A 22,583-nucleotide genomic window follows, 5' to 3' on the forward strand; every position below is an offset into this window, starting at 1 on the left:
AAAGATCGTTGGCCGCTGCCTGGAGACCAAACTACTATTATTACATTCTGGAAAGACAGCGCTAATAATTACTTCTCCTTGCTCATCAAGAGTATAACTCCAAAAGTGACGTCTGGAATTAAAACGTCCCCTGTTTTAGGGAAGAAAGTCCTTCTTTTACCTGCTAAGCTCTTTGTGAGTGACAACAGTTGCCGTTTTGTACGAACTATTTTAAAGAAATATTTTCATTTCAAGCCATCTTCAAGACACCGTTTTCTATCCCGACACGTCAGGGGATTTGAACTTTTGTTTGTGTTTCGGGATGTCAATGGCAGGTCATAGAAAAACCCACCACATGAGAATCTATATCCGTTGTTGAAGAATAAACACGTTACAGTATTCTACGCTACGCTGCAGCTGCAACTTTCGGTTTGCTGGTTTGTATGGTGTTTTTACGTTTCATGGAACCAGCGGTTATTCAGCAATGTGACCAACGGCTTGACGTGAATTCCGAACCACGTCGAGAGTGAACTTCCACCAACAGAAATACACATCTCTCACCGCTCAGCGGAATGACCGAGAATCGAACTCGCGGCCACCGAGGTGGCAGGCCAAGACCATACCGATCACGCCACTGAGGCGCTTTCGACAAAGAGAAACTAAAGTCGATAAGAGGACAACCTCTCTATCATTCAAGGTCTCATCTTACACTTTTGGAGAGATTCTCAGTTTGGAAAAGAAAAACTAATTTTAAATGAAAGTGTTTTCTATTCATAAGGGGAAAATAGAAGCTTAAAAGAAAGTTTTATCGGTTAACAAGAATAAGTACCTGGATCACTTTTAGTTTTCTGTAAAAGAAAACTATTGTGGCGGCTTTATCCGTTAGTCCGTCCGCACTCTTCTCTGTCCACCCTAAGATCTAAAAGACTACATAGGATAGAGCGCTCCAAATTGGTATGTTGATCATCCACCCCCCAATCATCAAACATACCAAATTACAACCCTCTAGCCTCTGTAGTTTGTATTTTATTTAAGGTTAAAGCACGGTCTAGACACAACAGGTCAGCCAGCGCGCAGCTTTGGGTATGAATCTCCAATACCGTGACATCACGCGCACAGGTCTCTCACACGTGGTTAACCAAAAACAAAGCTTTTGTTTGCTATCCATAGTCGTAAGGGAAGCAACAGGACTTGCTGTGTGCCCTTATATCTTTTTATTCATTTATTTATTCTATCAGTGATAATGCCAAGTAACTACGCGGTTTTTGGCTGTTCTAATACACGAAAAACTCCAATAAAAAATACCATCGTTTTCCAAAAGAAAAGCCATACAAAAGCCATTGGCTACATGCCTGTTGTCGTGCTGACAGAATTAACGTTGTGTTCTCTGATGTTCTCCATTCTATCAGATTAATAAGAAATAGTTTTATTGACAATGGAGAGTGTATTTCATATTCTAGCATACGAGAAATGCTTAGTAAAACCAAAACAGACTATGGGCTTGTATATAAGATCAATGAAATGTATTTCAATGTAACTGGTCAACAAAGACAGCTCGTTAAATTACCAGTGAAACTGGTGACTACATCATGTGCCAATTCAGTAAAATATTTAGGCGAAAGGGGACTGTTAGTGTCAAAAGCGGAGCGAAACGTCCGATTTTATTCTTTTAATAATGAATGATTGGCTCGATATCATGAGTTCTTCTTGCATGTATGGTGAGTTTGGTAAAAGTAATGAGTATTATGACAGCTAAAACTCCTAATGTAATATATATATATATATATATATATATATATATATATATATATATATATATATATATATATATATTATATATTAAAAAATTGTTGAAAAATCCCTTGAATCTGCCAATGAAGGTGAATATGTAACAAAATAAAGGGAGTTAGAAATATGTCTAACAACACAGATGTATAAAAATTTAGATTTTGATTTAGAAAAAGATGTTTTTGATGAGGAAGAAAACCTTTTGAGAGCAAAAACATAAGTGAAAAAAGATATCTGGACCGTGGGTTAAAGTTAGCCACGGATCGTGCATCTGGCAGCGCTTTCCCGAGGCGTGGGACGCACCCTCACTCTACCGCATCTGGGAGCAACTGAAGCGCTACCGGTCGTAGCTGGTAGTTTTATGTAGCATTATACGGTGTACAGAAAACTCGACTGCGCACAAGAAACTTCGAAGCATTTTGTACTTATTTTAATGAAATTAATCTTTATGTTAAAAGAGAAATTTCCTATGAAAAATAAAATAAAGCAACCTTATTACACAAAGAAGGTTCGGCCCTTGTTTTATCTTTTAAATAGAGTTCGGTTTGCTTTCAAGATTACAAAGATATCGTTATAGAAAAAAAAGTGACAACGGCTGTGTAACAATGCTCAAATTCGGTTAATACCGGAATGGTTTTTTTTTTTTTTTTTTTTTTAGGATCTTCATGTTGGCAGGTTATACCTGGAGTATATATCTATAAATAGTGCTTCGTGCTCCGTCCTTTTAGAGGGTAATAAAAGCACCGCAGCGTCTATTTTGAGATACGATCCATCTCCTGCTTCTAATTCTATTCGCGATAACAATCGGTCTCCTTTGAGGTAATTGTAAGTGCACCCTATTCATAGGTGTCTTTGGTCGTGCGGTGCAAGAGGTTTTTATTTATATGCGATTTCATTCCTATAAATACAGAGCCTCTCTGATGACCTCCGGTATAATATGCAGAAAACGTGGGAAAGTCCAAAATTCCCTGCCTTCATTTCGGGTTGCAAGTGCAATCATGTCCCATTTTAATATCATCTACGAGCGGTTTCATCTTCCCCCTTTCCTTCTCCTTGTCTTATATATATATATATATATATATATATATATATATATATATATATATATATATATATATATATGTACATATATATATATATATATATATATATATATATATATATATACATTATATACACAGACGATTATTATATATATTATAATATATATATATATATATATATATATATATATATATATATATATATATATATATATATATATATATAGTGTGTGTCTGTATGCATGTGTATGTATACATATATGTATCTACATATTCTAAACATATAATGTGTATAATTACCAGATGCATTTTATACATTTAGAGGGGGTGGAGTCAGGAGGGTACAGATTACTGGTATATCCGCAAGTACCCATGGAGATACAAGGATTAGGATGTCTCAAAGAGAAGACATCGTGTGCTCACTTATCAGTAAGAGCAGGTTCTACTGTTCATTCACAGTGTTCTAATGATTTTGTTAAGCGTTCTTTTGAACTCTTCCACACTGTTGCTGTTGACAACTTCTGGTGGCAGTTTATTCCATGTGTCACATAACTTGTATGTGAAGAAGTTCCCATAGTGGGATGTGTTGTATCTCTTCAGTCCTAGTTTCCATCCGTTATTTCTGGTTTTCGTTGAACGTAAATAGTCACTGTCTACTTTAGTTATGCCTTTCAGTATTTTGAATGATGGATTTGCTAGTCTGACCACCATTTTCTTAACCAGAGCAGAAGGTGGTTACTATTTCTAGAGGTGTGAGCCAGTGGGGGCGGCAAGGAAAGAGAGAGCTCTCTACCTAACAAAACTTGGAATATAAGAAAGGATTACGAGGCCGCGTCTGGGCCATATCTCCTCTGCATACATGAACTGTGGAAGTTGAGTGCCAATAAAATTTTTTTAAAAATGCTCCGTAGTTTCTTTGGTCTAATCAAGTATTCTGTACAACGTATAATGCTGTACAAAACAATCCACTATGACCAGCAGCTCTCCAGTTGCTCATCAGATGAAGTAGAGTAAGGTACATCCCATGACCCGCAAAAAGCGCTGCCAGATGCACGATCCAGGGCTAACTTTAACCTTAAATTTAATCAAATGTACCGAGGCTAGAGGAATGCAATTTTGTACTTATGACGATTGGCGGGTGGATGATCAAAATACCAATTTGCAGCACTCTAGCCTTGGTAGCTTTGTAGATCTAAGGACAGACAAAGCCATCACAACAGTTTTCTTTTACAGAAAACTGCAAATGTAGGCTCTAGAGACGAATTATTTACTAGTATATTTGACATAAGAAGAGTTCAAATTGGTGAGAATATATAGATAGGCAAGTGTTGTAAAAGGGTTAATGAGTAGAATATGAAGATAGGCAAGTGTTGTAAAAGGGTTAATGAGTAGAATATGGAGATAGGCAAGTGTTGTAAAAGGGTTAATGAGTAGAATATGGAGATAGGCAAGTGTTGTAAAAGGGTTAATGAGTAGAATATGTAGATAGGCAAGTGTTGTAAAAGGGTTAATGAGTAGAATATGGAGATAGGCAAGTGTTGTAAAAGGGGTTAATGAGTAAGAATTGGAGATAGGCAAGTGTTGTAAAAGGGTTAATGGAGTAGAATTGGGATGGCAAGTGTTGTAAAAGGGTTAATGAGTAGAATATGGAGATAGGCAAGTGTTGTAAAAGGGTTAATGAGTAGAATATGTAGATAGGCAAGTGTTGTAAAAGGGTTAATGAGTAGAATATGTAGATAGGCAAGTGTTGTAAAAGGGTTAATGAGTAGAATATGGAGATAGGCAAGTGTTGTAAAAAGGGTAATGAGTAGAATATGGTAGATTAGGCAAGTCTTGTAAAAGGGTTAATGAGTAGAATATGGAGATAGGCAAGTCTTGTAAAAGGGTTAATGAGTAGAATATGGAGATAGGCAAGTCTTGTAAAAGGGTTAATGAGTAGAATATGGAGAATAGGCAAAGTCTTGTAAAAGGTTAATGAGTAGAATATGATATAAGGCAAGTGTTGTAAAAGGGTTAATGAGTAGAATATGGAGATAGGGCAAGTGTGTAAAACGGTTAATGAGTAGGAATATGGGAGATAGGCAAAGTGTTGTAAAAGGGTTAAATGAGTAGAATATGGAGATAGGCAAGGTTGTTGTAAAAGGGTTAATGATTTAGAATATGGCAAGATAGGCAAAGTTGTTGTAAAAAGGGTTCTTAATGCAGTAGAATATGGTACGGATAAGGCAAGTGTTTGTAAAAGGCGTTAATGAGTAGGAAAATATGGAGATAGGCAAGTGTTGGTAAAAGGGAATATGGAGTAGGAATATGGAGAGAAGGCAAGTGTTGGGTTAAAAGGGTAATGAGTAGGAAATAAAATTGGAGAGAAGGCAAGTCGTAAAAGGGTTAAAGAGTAGAATATGGAGATAAAGGCAAAGTCTTGTAAAAGGGTTAAGAGTAGAATATGGAAGATAGGCGAAGTCTTGTAAAAGGTTAATGAGTTAGAATATCGGAGATAAGGCAAGTCTTGTAAAAGGGGGTAATGAGTTAAATATGGAGAAGGCAAGTCTTGGTAAAGAGGAGTAAATGGAGTAGAATATGGAGATAGGCCAAGTGTTGTTAAAAGGGTTGAATTGAGTAGAATTATGGAGATAGGCAAAGTGTTTGTAAAAAGGGTTAATGAGTTAAAAGGAATATGGAGATAGGGCAAGTGTTGTAAAAAGGGTTAATTGAGTTTTAAGAATATGGGAGATAGGCAAGTGTTGTAAAAGGTAGTTAATGAGTAAGAATAGTAGATAAACAAGTGTTGTTAAAAAGGGTTAATGTGTAGAATATGTTTAGATAGGCAAGTTGTTGTAAAAAGGGTTAATGAGTAGAATATGGAGATAGGCAAGGTGGTTGTAAAAGGGTTTAATGAGTAGGAATATGGAGATAGGCCAAGTGTTGCTAAAAAGGGCGGTTAATGGTGAATATGGGAGATAGGCAAGTCTTGTAAATAGGGTTACATGAGTAGAAATATGGGAGATAGGCAAGTCTTGTAAAAGGGTTAATGTTGTTAGGAATATGGAGCATAGGCAAGTCTTGTAAAAAGGGTTGTCTAATGAGTAGAAGTCATGGGAGATCGGCAAGTGTTGTAAAAGGGTTTAATGTGTAGAATATGGAAGATAGGCAAGTGTTGTAAAAGGGTTAATGGGTAGTAATGAATATGGTTAGATAGGCAAGTTGTTGTAAAAGGGTTAATGAGTTAGGAATATGGAGGAATGGCAAGTTGTTGTAAAAGGGTTAATGGGGTTTTTAGAATTATGGGAGATAGGCAACGTGTTTTTGGTAAAAGTGTTAATGTGTCAGGAATATGTAGATAGGCAAGTGTTGTAAAAGGGGTTAATGAGTAGAATATGGAGTATAGGCAAAGTGTTGTAAAAGGTTAATGAAGTCGAATATGGATGAATAGGCAAAGTGTTTGTAAAAGGGTTTAATGAAAGTAGAATATTGGAGATAGGCAAGTGTTGGTAAAAGTGTTTAATGTTGTAGAATATGTAGATAGGCAAGCGTTGTAAAAGGGTTAATGAGTAGAATATGGAGATAGGCAAGTGTTGTAAAAGGGTTAATGTGTAGAATATGTAGATAGGCAAGTGTCATAAAAGGGTTAATGTGTAGAATATGTAGATAGGCAAGTGTTGTAAAAGTGTTAATGTGTAGAATATGTAGATAGGCAAGTGTTGTAAAAGGGTTAATGAGTAGAATATGTAGATAGACAAGTGTTTTGTAAAAATGGTTTAAGGTGTAGAATATGTAGATAGGCAAAGTGTTTGTAAAAGGGTTATTGAGTAGAATATGTAGATAGGGCAAGTGTTGTAAAAAGGGTTTAATGAGTAGAATATGGAGATAGGCAAGTCTTGTAAAAGGGTTAATGGAGTATATGTAGATAGGCAGTGTTGTAAAAGGGTTATTGAGTAGAATATGTAGATAGGCAAGTGTTGTAAAAAAAGGGTTAATGAGTAGAATATAGTAGGCAAGTGTTGTAAAGGGTTAATGTGTAGAATATGTAGATAGGCAATGTGTAAAAGGGTTAATGAGTAGAATATGTAGATAAGCAAGTGTTGTAAAAAGGTTAATGAGTATGAAATGTAGATAGGCAAGTGTTGTAAAAGGGTTAATGTGTAGAATATGTAGATAGGCAAGTGTTGTAAAAGGGTTAATGAGTAGAATATGTAGATAAGCAAGTGTTGTAAAAGGGTTAATGTGTAGAATATGTAGATAGGCAAGTGTTGTAAAAGGGTTAATGAGTAGAATATGGAGATAGGCAAGTGTTGTAAAAGGGTTATTGAGTAGAATATGGAGATAGGGCAATTTGTGTAAAAGGGTTAATGAGTAGAATATGGAGATAGGCAAGTGTTGTAAAAGGGTTAATGAGTAGAATATGGAGATAGGCAAGTGTTGTAAAAGGGTTAATGAGTAGAATATGGAGATAGGCAAGTGTTGTAAAAGGGTTAATGAGTAGAATATGGAGATAGGCAAGTGTTGTAAAAAGGTTAATGAGTAGAATATGGAGATAGGCAAGTGTTGTAAAAGTGTTAATGTGTAGAATATGTAGATAGGCAAGTGTTGTAAAATGGTTAATGTGTAGAATATGTAGATAGGCAAGTGTTGTAAAAGGGTTAATGAGTAGAATATGTAGATAGGCAAGTTGTAAAAGGGTTAATGTGTAGAATATGTAGATAGGCAAGTGTCGTAAAAGGGTTAATGTGTAGAATATGTAGATAGGCAAGTGTTGTAAAAGTGTTAATGTGTAGAATATGTAGATAGGCAAGTGTCGTAAAAGGGTTAATGTGTAGAATATGTAGATAGGCAAGTGTTGTAAAAGTGTTAATGTGAAGAATATGAAGATAGGGAAGTATTGTAAAAGGGTTAATGTATAAGTGGAAATACAGATCAATGCTTCGACTTGATCCGATCATGTGAAAAGAATGGCGGACAATAGGTTGGTGAATAGAGCATACAACTTGTAAGTTTTGGTAGGAAAGGCTGGGCAGATGGTGAAGAGGTTTTTAAAGAGAGAGCAGCAACATCTGGGCACCGAGAAAACACTTTCAAGATAGAGGCGATGCGCAAAGCGTGTGCGAACCTTTTATGTAGATGCATGAATGTATGAAGAGGCTAATGTTGTGGAAGTTTATACAAATAATCTCTCAGCTAGTTCGGCACAACAACTTCATATCGATGTCCATAAGGACAATTAACCTAATTTTCATGGCAGACGGTTAGAATACGACAGCATGGTAAGCCAACAGACGTAGGGAGACAAGTGGATGGATAGACTGGGACAAGTTAGAAGAATCAGTGGTTCTCAAATTGGGGGGGGGGTGATTTTCAAAGTTTCAAGAATTGTGGCCATAGGTTGGCAGGCTCAAACTGGCTCAAGGACCACACAAAATGCAGTGTGCATCGGTTCACACTACTGAGAGGGCAAGCTAGGTTTTCTCTCCGCTGGCTTGTGTGTTTGTGTTAGTCTTAGTATTTTGTTGCATGTTAACTGGAATGCGCCTTTTGAGGCAGACAATTTTGGAAACTGGGATGGGGAAGGGGTGTGTGTTGGCATTCTGACTTATGGTGAATAGGCCAAAAAAGGTTGAGAACTGAGTTAGATTACCAATTAAATTATCTTTCAACATTCATATTCTTGCACAGTAGGCATATTTCGCCTTTTTTGCTCGTGAATGTTTGTCTCCTGTTATCAGAGAGAGAGAGAGAGAGAGAGAGAGAGAGAGAGAAGAAGCCCACTCTAAAAATAGCCTCTGATGAAAACTGAAACTGTTTACTGGGCATAAATGAAAATTGGCTAATTGGACGCGCTTTCACCATAGCCACTCAAAAGTCTAGGACAGTGGATACTGGAAATTATGTAACGCAATATTAGCTCGCTATATTGACACGTCCTTCCGGCATTTGCTTCAACTTCAACTGGAGTATGACTCTCTTGAAAGATTGTTACAAATATCATTTGTATCTAATTCATGGATTGAAAGGAAAGAGCAATGTGATCGAGTCATTATTTTGAGTCGACCGCTATGGTAGTTGGCGGTTAGTAAAAGCCAAACCATCCGAAGTACACGAAAACTCCAACCTTTGCCCTTTTATAACTCTGGATATATTCAAACGATCTGGAAGAAACTTTGCCTTTTGGAGTACCCCACTGAGGTCTCTAATCGTGACAAATTTAATCGAAATCCGTTCAGCCGTTCCGGAGATGCAGATATAGAATTTTGGCGTTCAGGGGGTGGGTGGTTGGGTGAGGGATCTACTAACTTATCAGTGGAGCCATAACAGTGAAAGATACAGCCGTTATGCCTTCATGGTTTGTTTTTAGAAATAATGAAATTTTAAAGTTACAGTGGTCCATTTAAATTTGCCACCAAAATCAACATTTCGTGATGCTCAGGTACTGACTACTCACAACATTAGAAGCGACCCAGTTTCCTTAATGTTTGTCAATAGCAAGTGGTGTTAGAAGAAGCTGGCTGACTTACTGTCAATTATCTTAATGAAAAATGATCACATACATTGAGTTCTTCTCAGTTTTCGTTATTGTGATCGTTGACCTACGCTAGATAGCCTCAATAGCTAGAACGTTTTCACTATGCAGCAAACGACCTGAGCTGACCATAATCACGTTGAAGCCACACAGGTCTAAGAAAGCTATATCTAAAACCTATATAACCCCCAGTCCTCTATTAATACCTTTTCCTCCATCTAGGGCGTTGCCATCGCGAGAAAGGACTGGACCCACGGCCACAAAAGTGGTGGAATCACAAAAGTGGTAATGAAGCAAAGCCACTACAGACAGATAAGGAGGTCAGGAGATACAGTGGAATGGGGTAGGAGCGTAGGGGTTGACTCCACAACCTGATAAATTATGATGAAAGCGAAAGGTGGAGGTAGGAGTCTTTTTCTCAATTAGTATAGAAAGCAAGTGCCATTATAATACGCACGACGTTAACCATACCTGAGGATATGACACTGGCACTTTTACTAGCTGTACAAATTGAAGACATACAGCAAATGTATCGGCTTAGAATGCAACTCTTTTTTGCGGGTAATCATTTTTCTTCCGTCGAGAATAATACGGTAAACGTATCCAGATTTTTGCTGCTGCTGAGACTAGAGCAATGTCCAGCAAAAACCTGCCTCGGGTGCATATTCCCAAAGTTCCTCGTTGGAAGAGTGGTTTTCGCGCTCGGCCACCAATCTGGTGGTCCGAATTTCGATTCTCGATATAATATGGTTCGGATCCCACAATAAGCTGTAGGTATCCCGTTGCTAGGTCACCAATTGGTTCCTAGCCACGTCAAAATATCTAATTCTTCGGGCCAGCCTTAGGAGGGCTGTAAATCAGCTCAGTCAGAGTCTGGTAAAACTAAGACATACTAACTTTTTCCCTAGAAAAAGCGGGTCGCCATATCTTAGAAACTAGCCACGGAATCTTCTTGAAAACAGTCTCAATGTGTTTCTAGCACCCAAATCACAATAAAAACGGGCCTGGTGCACCACTAGTATATAAATCTCGGGAATTAGCGGCCGGGTCAGTATTGATTGGCACTGGAATCAGTCACTTTTAACTTACTTTCCACATCATCATCAGCGGTGGTTCGTCCAAACCGATGCGTATTATGATGTCACTAGCTTTCTATACCGCTTCGTTTGTATCCATATCTATCTCTTGTGGCTGGGCTCGACTACCCCTTTCTGATTTCATCACTTTCTCCCCCGTGATTATCATTATAATGATAATGTTGATGACATGAAAGATATTCAAATTCACTGACTTGAGGAATCTGCAATTCATGACACATATGGCTTCCCCTACAAACAATCACGAGGAGTTGGAATAACTATTTCAAACAATGTTGAGAAGATTATATACCAAATTTAAATAAAATTATAACGAAATGCACGGAACTATAAAGCAAAGAACCAATATGAAAGTACTACATAGTACAGCTTACGGACATGATAGAAATTATAAAAAAATCATAACAACAACACCCTATCCCTCTCCTCTCTCTCTGGGAGGAGAACTAACTGCTTTCTTATACTATAATAATCACCCCACTTATGAGGTAATGAGTTAAGATCAAATATTGTCTTTTTCCTGCAGTCTCTTTCCTCTAACTGGGAGTCTCTTGCCTTTTCCATCATAAATAAATAAATAAATAAATAAATAAATAAATATATACATATACGAATAATATATATGTATGTATGTCATGGAAAATTAAAATACGAACATTAAAAAAAATGAAATAACTTACGAATTGTAAAATATAAGAGTAAAACTGACAAATCTATTAATATGAAAGTGTTCAGGCCGAGTCATCATGATTTTCGTCACGGAAGCTCAAAACTGTATTAAGTCAAAGATAATTATCCATTTTAGTTTTCTGTCAGCCCTCAAAACCCCCCAAAAAAAACTACTAAGGCTAAAGGGCTTACAATTCGTATGTTGATCATCTACCCTCCAATCATCAAACATACCAAATTGCAGCCCTCTAGCCTCATCAGTAGTTTTTATTATATTAAAGGTTAAAGTTAGCCATGATTGTGCGTCTCTGGCAACGCTATAGGACAGGCCATTACCGGGCAGTGGCTCAGGAGTTTCATGGGCTGTGCCTCATACATAAATTTTTACCTGTTTCCTTTAGAGTTTTGACATAGATCTCTTACTAAGTAGTGTTATTTGCGAAGTGCTTACTAGAGCAATTACCGGAGTGTTAGTTTTGTCGACTGGTTATTTTTGCCTTGAAGAAAAGACTAAGGATTCCATTTCCCTTGACGCTTATGCAAAAGCAAAATGAAATGATTTAAGAGATGCACGTACAATACACTTTTACGCAAAATGTGGCTGCAAAAATGATAGGTACTTTATACTTCAAATGTCCTTCATGAAAACTATTCTTCTGGGCGAGCGCCCTCGTTTCAAGGCCGAAGCAGACACGACACATGATCCTTTGCAAGCCAGGCTATACGCGAAAAAATGAAGTGGATATTATTACTCTCGGCCGGAGAAGAAGACAGGTCCTATAAATATGATGGCAGTCATGTTCCTTCTTGGACTCCGGACTGCCGAATCGATTTCGCATTAGTTTTCTGCTTCATATATTCACGTGCAGGAATCCCGGCGATGATCCAGAGTAGAGACAACAAAAATATTTATCTTTATTTTTCATTTTTATCATAATCTCAGAACAATATTTGAATAGGAACTGTTCGTATTATTTCTACTGCTCAGAGTAACGGCCGGCCTCGTTAGAGGCTTAATTGTGAGATCTTTTTGTCTTTCACTTTCACGGGTTCCTTAGAAAAGGTGCAAGGATGTGTATATCATTAAAGTAAATTATATTTTCGCTTACTCAGGGAGTAAACCTACAAACTACTTTGCCGTGGGGAAGGGTAGGAAAGCCTTAAAAAAAGAAGCCTGAAAAAGGTGTTTTGCGTTTAGTTAGCGATACAGGAATTTGAGGATAGGATATCTATGGTTTATCTATTATAATGGAATGTAGAGAATAAACAATGGGCAAGTTAAACTGTACAGAAAAATTATTCCTAATAGAATATAGTGTATCTATTTGACCGTAGGTTTTAGCACGCGCCCTGATTAAGCTGGAAGTCGGATCACACATTGTTGTATATGCACGCTATTTTTTCAGAAAAAAAATAAATAAATAAAATTATAAAATATAAAACTAATAATAATAATAATAATAATTATTATTATTATTATCATTATTATTATTAACCAAGATATGAACTCGGCCAGCTATTAGCAAATATCACCCTATGAGAGATAATAAAAAGAATTGAAAAGACCATATAAATAAATTAGGAAAAATATAAAACTAATATAATAATTAATAATAATCCATAATAATAATAATTAATTATTATTATTATTATATTATTTTTATTATTATTATTATTAATCTAATTATTATTATTAATTATTATTATTTATTATTATAGTATATTATCATTATTATTAATTAAAAATTAAAATTATTAAATGATTGTTATTATTATTATTATTATTATTAATTATTCATTATTATTATTATTATTTATTATTTCTTTAGTATCATTATTACTATTAACCAAGATATGAACATCGGCCAGCTATTTCAAAATATCAACCCTGATGAGAAGAGAATAATAAAAAGAATTGAAAAGACCATGTATAATATCAATTCCACTGGTGCTGCCATCCTCTTTAACAAAACATGTTTGAGAGAGGGTCTCCTACCCTCATATTATTATTATTATTATTATTATTATTTTTTTTTTTTTTTTTTTTTTTTTTTTTTTTTTTTTTTTTTTTTTGCTCTATCACAGTCCTCCAATTCGACTGGGTGGTATTTATAGTGTGGGGTTCCGGGTTGCATCCTGCCTCCTTAGGAGTCCATCACTTTTCTTACTATGTGTGCCGTTTCTAGGATCACACTCTTCTGCATGAGACCTGGAGCTACTTCAGCCTCTAGTTTTTCTAGATTCCTTTTCAGGGATCTTGGGATCGTGCCTAGTGCTCCTATGATTATGGGTACGATTTCCACTGGCATATCCCATATTCTTCTTATTTCTATTTTCAGATCTTGATACTTATCCATTTTTTCCCTCTCTCTTCTTCAACTCTGGTGTCCCATGGTATTGCGACATCAATGAGTGATACTTTCTTCTTGACTTTGTCAATCAACGTCACGTCTGGTCTATTTGCACGTATCACCCTATCCGTTCTGATACCATAGTCCCAGAGGATCTTTGCCTGATCGTTTTCTATCACTCCCTCAGGTTGGTGCTCGTACCACTTATTACTGCAAGGTAGCTGATGTTTCTTGCACAGGCTCCAGTGGAGGGCTTTTGCCACTGAATCATGCCTCTTTTTGTACTGGTTCTGTGCAAGTGCCGGGCATTCACTTGCTATGTGGTTTATGGTTTCATTTTTCGTATTGCACTTCCTACATGTGGGAGAGATGTTATTTCCGTCTATCGTACTTTGAACATATCTGGTTCTTAGGGCCTGATCTTGTGCCGCTGTTATCATTCCTTCAGTTTCCTTCTTTAGCTCTCCCCTCTGTAGCCATTGCCAATTGTCATCGCTGGCTAGTTCTTTAGTCTGTCTCATGTATTGTCCGTGCATTGGTTTGTTGTGCCAGTCCTCTGTTCTTTCTGTCTTTCTCCTGTCTCTGTATCTTTCTGGGTCTTCGTCTACTTTTATTAGTCCTTCTTCCCATGCACTCTTTAGCCACTCGTCTTCACTGGTTTTCAGATATTGCCCCAGTGCTCTGTTTTCAATGTTGACGCAGTCCTCTATACTTAGTAGTCCTCTCCCTCCTTCCTTTCGTGTTATGTATAGTCTGTCCGTATTTGCTCTTGGGTGTAGTGCTTTGTGTATTGTCATTTGTTTCCTGGTTTTCTGATCTATGCTGCGGAGTTCTGCCTTCGTCCATTCCACTATTCCTGCGCTGTATCTGATTACTGGCACTGCCCATGTGTTTATGGCTTTTATCATATTTTCCGGCGTTGAGTTTTGACTTGAGTATCGCCTTGAGTCTCTGCATATATTCTTTCCTGATCGTGTCCTTCATCTCTTGGTGTTTTATATCTCCTCCTTCCATTATTCCCAGGTATTTGTATCCTGTCTCATCTATGTGTTTGATGTTGCTCCCATCTGGTAGCTTTATCCCTTCAGTTCTCGTTACTTTGCCTTTTTGTATGTTGACTAAGGCGCATTTTTCTATTCCAAACTCCATTCTGATGTCCCCAGATACAATCCTTACAGTCTGGATTAGGGTATCTATTTCCTTGATGCTCTTACCATACAGCTTGATGTCGTCCATGAACATCAGATGGTTGATTTTGTTGCCTCTTTTCTTGAGTTGGTACCCGGCATCCATCTTCTGTAGTACTTTTGTCATGGGAATCATGGCTACTACGAAGAGTAGTGGGGACAGTGAGTCGCCCTGGAAGATCCCTCTCCTGATATTAACCTCTGCTAGTCTTATTCCAGAGCTTGTAAGTATTGTATTCCAGTTGCGCATTGTATTTTTGAGGAAGCTGATGGTATTTTCCTCTGCCCCATATATTTTCAGGCATTCTATTAGCCATGTGTGTGGTATCATGTCGAAGGCTTTCTTATAGTCTATCCATGCCATGCTTAGGTTGGTTTTCCTTCTCTACTGTTCTTCATTACCATTTTGTCTATCAGGAGCTGGTCTTTTGTGCCCCTACACTTCCTTCTGCAGCCTTTCTGTTGGTAGGGGATGGTGTTTGTCTCTCTAGGTAGTTGTATAGCCTTTCACTGATGATACCTGTTAGTAACTTCCACATTATTGGTAGGCAGGTGATAGGCCTGTAGTTACTGGCTATATTTCCCTTACTCTTGTCTTTTTGTACTAAGGATGTTCTTCCTGTGGTCATCCATTTGGGTGCTTGGTGATTTGAGATACAATGCTGGAGTTGTTCTGCTATTCGTGGGTGTAGGGCCTTGAAGTTTTTTTGAGCCAGTATCCATGGACTTCATCGGGACCTGGGGCTTTCCAGTTTGGCATTTTCTTTAGTTGGTGTCTGACTGTGTCTGTCGTGATCTCTGTGAATCTTTGTTTTTATTCTCCCTGTTTCTTCTTCCTTGACTTCCTGGAGCCATGTTGCATGTTTGTTGTGTGATACCGGATTGCTCCATATGTTTTCCCAGAGTCTCTTACTTGGTTCGGCTTCAGGAATTTCTGGGTGGTTGTCTTCCCCTCTTAGTTGGCTGTATAGTCTTTTCTGGTTGGTTCCGAATAGTTTGTTCTGTTGGTATCCCTTATTCCTGTTCATGTACCGTTGGATCTTGTGTGCTTTGGCCTTAAGCCTCTGTTTTACATCTTCTATTGTGTTGTTTAGTCCCCTCTCTTGTACTTTGTATTTCTCGTTGAGTTCCTCCCTTGTTTTCTTGCTTCTTAGCCTTTTTTCTGCCATCTCTTTCAGTTTACTCAAGTCAGATCTCATCACCATGATTTGCTTTTCCAGGCGCCTTTATTATTATTATTATTATTATTAGATTATTATTATTATTATTATTATTATTTATTATTAATTATTATGATTATTATTATTATTATTATTATTATTATTATTATTATTATTATTATTATTATTATTATTTATCATCTTCGCTACAGCAGTGCTCCGAACTATAGCTAAACCTACACCAAAATATGATTTTGTTTTTTAAAATACATCATATCATCAATTTTCTTTTTAGCCTTTTTTTTTATTTCAGCAATTCATAGGGTGCAAGAACACTGCGCTAAGGCATTTTCCATTTATAAAGGTCTTCAGTGACCATTCACGCCAACTTTCCATTCATACCTTTGAAACGACATCACCAAAACTCACTACTCTCATTTGTTCCACAAGGAACGTGTTAAATGAAACGTCCAGTGATGTAATCAACGAGAAAAAAATAAAAGACAAAAGGAGATAACAACAGAAGTGACTGAGTCATTATCATCTTCGTACGAGAGAGAGAGAGAGAGAGAGAGAGAGAGAGAGAGAGAGAGAGAGAGGAATCGCCAGCAGTGCCTCGTGTCAGCGGAGGAGAGTGGGCGCTGAGTGCCACCGATAGCGGCCTCAGTGATGGCACTTTGTCGGAACTTTAAGTGTCATTGCGTTATCACCGCACTCGATCTGACGAAACTGGAAACGGGGGAGCGAAGGTCGCACCTTCTCAGGCTGCCGATGTCGGCGATTTTCCTTTTTTTTCTCTCTCTCTCTTTCGAGTCTGGTTTTAAGAGCGCTTTCACGCTTGTTCATTCTACTCATTCTCTATTATTTGGTTTTAAAATTGTTTTCTCTCTCGTTCCATCAGCTCGCTACCAGTAAACGCAGTCATAAAAAAGTGCTGTCGACGCCAATAATGCGTAAAAGGGAACTAAAATTGACACTTTAAAAGTCCTTCCATTACTGTGTACCAGACGACCTTGGAAATTCAATGAATTATAAGAGTACGAATAGAAATATACAAAGGGTGTGACGATGACCGGGGTCTATACAAACAAGTAAAAAATGCGTCTAATGATGTATGAACCTCTCAGCCGCGGCCTATTAAACTGTCAGCTACAGCACAGTGGTGGCCTACACGTTGTTATGGGTGCCAGTCGCATGATCATGACTAACTTTAACCTTAAATAGAATCAAAACTACTGTGGCTAGAGGGCTGCAATTTGTTATGTTTGATGATTGGAGGGTGGGTGATCAACATGCCAACTTGCAGCCCTTTAGCCTCAGTAGTTTTAAAGATCTGAGGGCGGAGAGAAATAAGTGAGGGGCGGACAAACAAATAACCATTGCAACAGTTTTCTTTTACGGGAAACTAAAACCGACGAAAAACTGTATTTGTTTTTTTTATTTTATTTGATTTTTTTTAGCGAGAACACCACAGGGACAGGCACCGTAATACCTTACTTTGTCATACACGAAAAAAGAAGAAATTCGTGAGAGATCCGAAGCAAATGCCCTACATCATAAAAGTGGGAAGGTTTCAGGACATAAAATAAACTAAGTTACGAGTCACTGTGTTGCGTCTCCCTTGAGAGAGAGAGAGAGAGAGAGAGAGAGAGAGAGAGATTTCTCCCTTCAATTCACAGCAGCAAGTTTCGTGTTGCGTGGATATTTCGCAGAAATGCATCACGGAAATTGTACTACGCTTTTCATCTAAGTTTTGCGAGAAACTTAATTTCGTTTTATCTGAATTGTACTGAATATAGAATTTAAACCAAAAACCTAGCACTGGGGCCTATGAGGTCATCCAGCGCTAAAACGAAAACTGACAGTAAAAGGTCTGAAAGGTGTAACAGGAGGAAGACCTTTTGCTGTTGCACTATGAATCAACGGTTAGGAGAGTGTGGAAAGTAAGATGGAAGAAAGAGAATATGAAAGGAGGTACAGGACGCTGCAAAGAACCTTAAGTAATGCCTACAGTGCACCGCATGAGGTACGCTGACGACACTACCCCTGTACGGTGTCTTTATTTATTTATTCGACTGTCTCCAATCTTCACTTAATTACATTCCTAATTTATGTTTTCAGGGCACTAAAATACGTAAATCGCTGAGAGAGAGAGACCTTACCTTACCTTACAGACCTTACAGTTCGTTCGGGTTGCCCCAGGTCCCTCAGTGTGAGGCGCCTCTAATGTCTACCAGAGAGTTGCTAGTACATCTTCCGGTATATTTTGCATCTTCCAATCTTGGATGGTCTGGGATGCAGTTTAGATATTTGTCGAGCTTATTCTTAAACACATCTACGCTCACTCCTGATATATTCCTCAGATGAGCTGGCAACGCATTGAATAGACGCTGCATTATCGATGCTGGTGCGTAGGGGATTAATGTTCTGTGTGCTTTCCTTATTTTTCCTGGTATAGTTTTGGGCACTATTAATCTACCTCTGCTTGCTCTTTCTGATATTTTTAGTTCCATGATATTTTCTGTTATTCCTTCTATCTGTTTCCATGCCTGAATTATCATGTAGCGTTCTCTTCTCCTTTCTAGACTATATAATTTTAAGGATTGTAGTCTTTCCCAGTAGTCTAGGTCCTTAACTTCTTCTATTCTAGCTGTAAAGGACCTTTGTACACTCTCTATTTGTGCAATATCCTTTTGATAGTGTGGGTACCATATCATATTGCAATATTCAAGTGGACTACGAACATATGTTTTATAAAGCATAATCATGTGTTCAGCTTTTCTTGTTTTGAAGTGCCGTAACAACATTCCCATTTTTGCTTTACATTTTGCCAACAGAATGGCTATTTGATCATTGCATAACATGTTCCTATTCATCATCACACCAAGGTCTTTAACTGCTTCCTTATTTGTGATTGTCTCATTATTAGGTCCCCTATGCATATAGCTTTCCTTCTCTGTCTCCATAATTTATTGATTCAAATTTATCAGAGTTAAATACCATCCTATATACCTCTGCCCAATCATATACTTTGTTAAGGTCTCTTTGTAGAGCATTCCTATCTTCATCACAAGTAATTTCTCTACTTATTCTTGTGTCATCAGCGAAACTACTCACTACCGAATCCTTAACATTACTGTCTATGTCTTCAATCATAATAACAAACAATATTGCAGCTAGCACCGTACCTTGTGGCACACCGGATATTACCTTGGTTTCATCCGATTTCTCATCGTTAGCAATCTATCTATCTGTTTTCTGTGTAAAAATTCTTTTAACCATCTTCCTACTTTATCTACGATATTGTGTTTTCTAATTTTCTTTGCTAATATATTATGGTCTACTTTGTCAAAAGCTTTTGCAAAGTCTAGATAAACCACATCTGTTTCATTTCCGCTTTTCATATTTTTGAATATGTTCTCACGGTGGACTAACAGTTGGGTTTGTGTACTTTTTCCGGGTACGAAACCGTGTTGTCCTATATTTAAACAAATTATTTTTTATTAAATATGTTTCATAATATTTTTCTTCATTACCCTTTCATACACTTTCATAATATGTGATGTTAGACTCACAGGCCTATAATTACTTGCCTCTAGTCTTGATCCACTTTTGAAAGTAGGGGTGATATATGCTAATTTGTGCTCATCATAAATCTTGCCTGTATCTACACTTTGTCTTAATAATATTGCAAGTGGCTTTGCGATAGAATGAACTACTTTCTTTAACAAAATAGCAGGGACTCCATCCGGCCCTGCAGCAGCTCCATTTTTAATTTCATTAATTGCCTGCACAATATCAGCTTCATTAATTTCTATGTCAGCTAAATATTCACTATTTTCGTCCCTTACTTCTATATCATTATCTTCATTATCTATTCTAGGGGTGAATTCTCTCTTATATCGTTCTGCCAGTATGTTGCAAATTTCCTTTTTTTCATTCGTTAATCTCCCTTCAATTCTCAGAGGGCCTATTTCTATTCTTCTTTTATTCATCTTCTTCGCATATGAGTATAATAGTTTGGGGTTTTGCTTGATATAATAGGGTTTTTTCTTCCAAGTCCCGTTTTTCATTTTCTTTTGATTGTATAATCTTTTGTTCTGCATTTTCTATCTTACTTTTTAGTTCTATAACTTTCCATGCATTTTTTTTCTTTTGCAAGACCTTTTTTCCACTTTCTGATTTTCTGGAACAAGATCCTTCTGTCTCTTGGTATGCATGAATGATGTTTACTTTTCTTCTTCGGTATATATTTATCCACTATTTTCTCCAATATTTTATATAATATCTCCGTATTTACCCTTATGTCATCACTTACGAAAATGTTATCCCAATCTTTGTTTAATTCTTCATTAATTCTGACCATTTTATATTTTTACTGTAGAAGTTGTATTTTCCATATCCTTCCCACTTTTTCATTTCTTGCTTATCTCTATTTTCACTTGCTTTGGAATGAACTGTTAATTCTATGACATTATGATCTGAAATACTCGCATTATAAACTATTATTTCTTTAACATAATTCATCTCGTTCACAAATACTAGGTCTAAAGTATTTTCCTTTCTTGTTGGCAGGTGATTTATTTGTTGAATGTTGTATTCTAGTAGCATATCTAATAGCTTTTCAAATTGCCTCTTATCTTCTGCACTACTATTACTCTCTTTTTTATATGTATAAGTACAACCACAGTCTCCTATTCGTTCTTTCCATTCTACGAAAGGAAAGTTGAAGTCACCAGATAGGAGAATAGTCCAGTCCTTGTGATTTCTACATATATCATCCAATTTTTCAATTATTAAGTCAAACTCTTTAGTATTAGGAGGTCTATATATTACTATGTTCATCAATTTTTCAGATTCAAATTCTACCGCTATTAGTTCACATTCTGAGTTACTATATTTCTCATATATTTTTCCTTGTTTTTTGTCTTTCCCATATATTGCGGTTCCCCCTTGATTCCTATTTTTCTATCTGATCTATAAGTTTGGAACCCTTTTATTTGATCATCATTCCCAGTCTCTTGGGAATACCAGGTTTCACTTATATTCATTATATCTATTTTCTTTTCATTTTGGGTTAGTTCTTCTAAGTACTCTATTTTTCTTTTTGAGTTACTCGTAACTAAACCCTGCGCATTCATCACTATGATGGTTTGCGTGTTTTCTCCTTCATTTAATATTGGTAGTAATAAGGATTTTCCCATGTCTCTTTCCTGTTCTGGTATGTTGTTCTTTTTTTCATTTCCAGAAATTCTGACATTAAAAAATCCAACTTTTCCATAAATATTTGATCTTCCTTCATCATAATTATTCATTTTGTGTCTGAATCTACAATTTTCTCCGTTTCTGCAATATCCTCTTGCATAATAAATACAGTTATTATCTCTTGAGTAGAATTTCGGAGCTGATGCTTTGAAATTTTTTGCTGACACCTCTGCATATCTCATTGGTGGTTTGCTTTTCTCTTTTACCTGATATTCTTGATTTCTCTCTTATTTGTTTCTTTCTTATTTTGGATTTTATTACTTGGTTGGTTATTTATTTGATTATGATTCATGGCTACAGGGTGCATATATTTGCATTTTTGTCGAACTTACATCCTTTTCCTTCTTTTAGGTTTTTACATATTTTTGTATGCAGATCTCTGCAATCATCCCCATAGCCATCTAAGTATGCACATTTACCATATATTTCATAGTTTGGACATACTTAGGATGTTTGTAGTAACATCTTTCTCCAAATCTGCAATTCCCTCTTTTCAAAAGGTTGCAGATTTTGTCTTTCTTGTCTATTTTTTCCTCTTTCCCGTCATTGTGTAGATCTGGGTAGAGCCTCTTCGGGATTTGCTTTCTGTTGTCATATCGTAATTTATTTCTTCGTAGGTATGCTGCTTTATGCCTCATATGTAGTATCAATGAGTATCTCTGCATCCATACTTTTATCTTGTTCTCTGTGCCTTCCTTATTTTTTTCTGTCATTTCATTTTTGTTTACTTCTCTTCCGTTTTCCTCTTCTTCCTTTTTCTTCTTCTTTTCCTTCTTCTTCTTATCCTCAACTATTTGTACATTCAATCTTGATTTAATAACATTGTCTATCCATGTAGACATGTTGAACAAAAAATTCTTGTATCTTTTCTCAAATCTTGCATTACCTCAGCACACTGTGGATGGGTCGGAATGTTGCATGCAGCACATTTTCTGATTAGGTTTTGTGGATTGACTATGCTATACCAAACCTTACACAGTTTGCATGCTTTTGGCATTCTTTTTTCCTAATGCATCAATTAGGATATTCACAAGATTCACCTTATTCATTTTCTTTATCGGAATATGTTGGTTTATGTATATTTTCTTTATGAGTCTCTTGACCACTTGGATTTTATTTGGAACTTCTTCAATTATTTTCAAGATGTTTTCATTAGATTTGTTCCAGTTTGAAGGATTATATCCTTCTAATATATCTATGAATGCTTTTGTATCTTTTTGGTTAGGACTGTTGCTGATTTCATAGATGAGAAATGCCAGTTCCCTTCCTGCTACCTCATCGTATTGCGAATCCGCCAAGCAAGCTAAATTACGCCACCTCTTCCCGCAGTTGGAACTTACTGCCATCTTGTTCTGATTTCAGTATTACACTTGTTAAACTAACTTAGAAGACGCTTTATCCTACTATTTTCACACTAATCTTATCACCGATAGTTCACGAACACTTCTAGATATTTCTCAAATTCTAGTCGTATGTTAAACTTGTGATATCTGTTGATTAATCTGACTTCACGCGGGTACGTCTCACCAAGCA

This window comes from Macrobrachium nipponense, chromosome 41 (assembly GCF_015104395.2).
Source record: "Macrobrachium nipponense isolate FS-2020 chromosome 41, ASM1510439v2, whole genome shotgun sequence".
NCBI lineage: Eukaryota > Metazoa > Arthropoda > Malacostraca > Decapoda > Palaemonidae > Macrobrachium > Macrobrachium nipponense.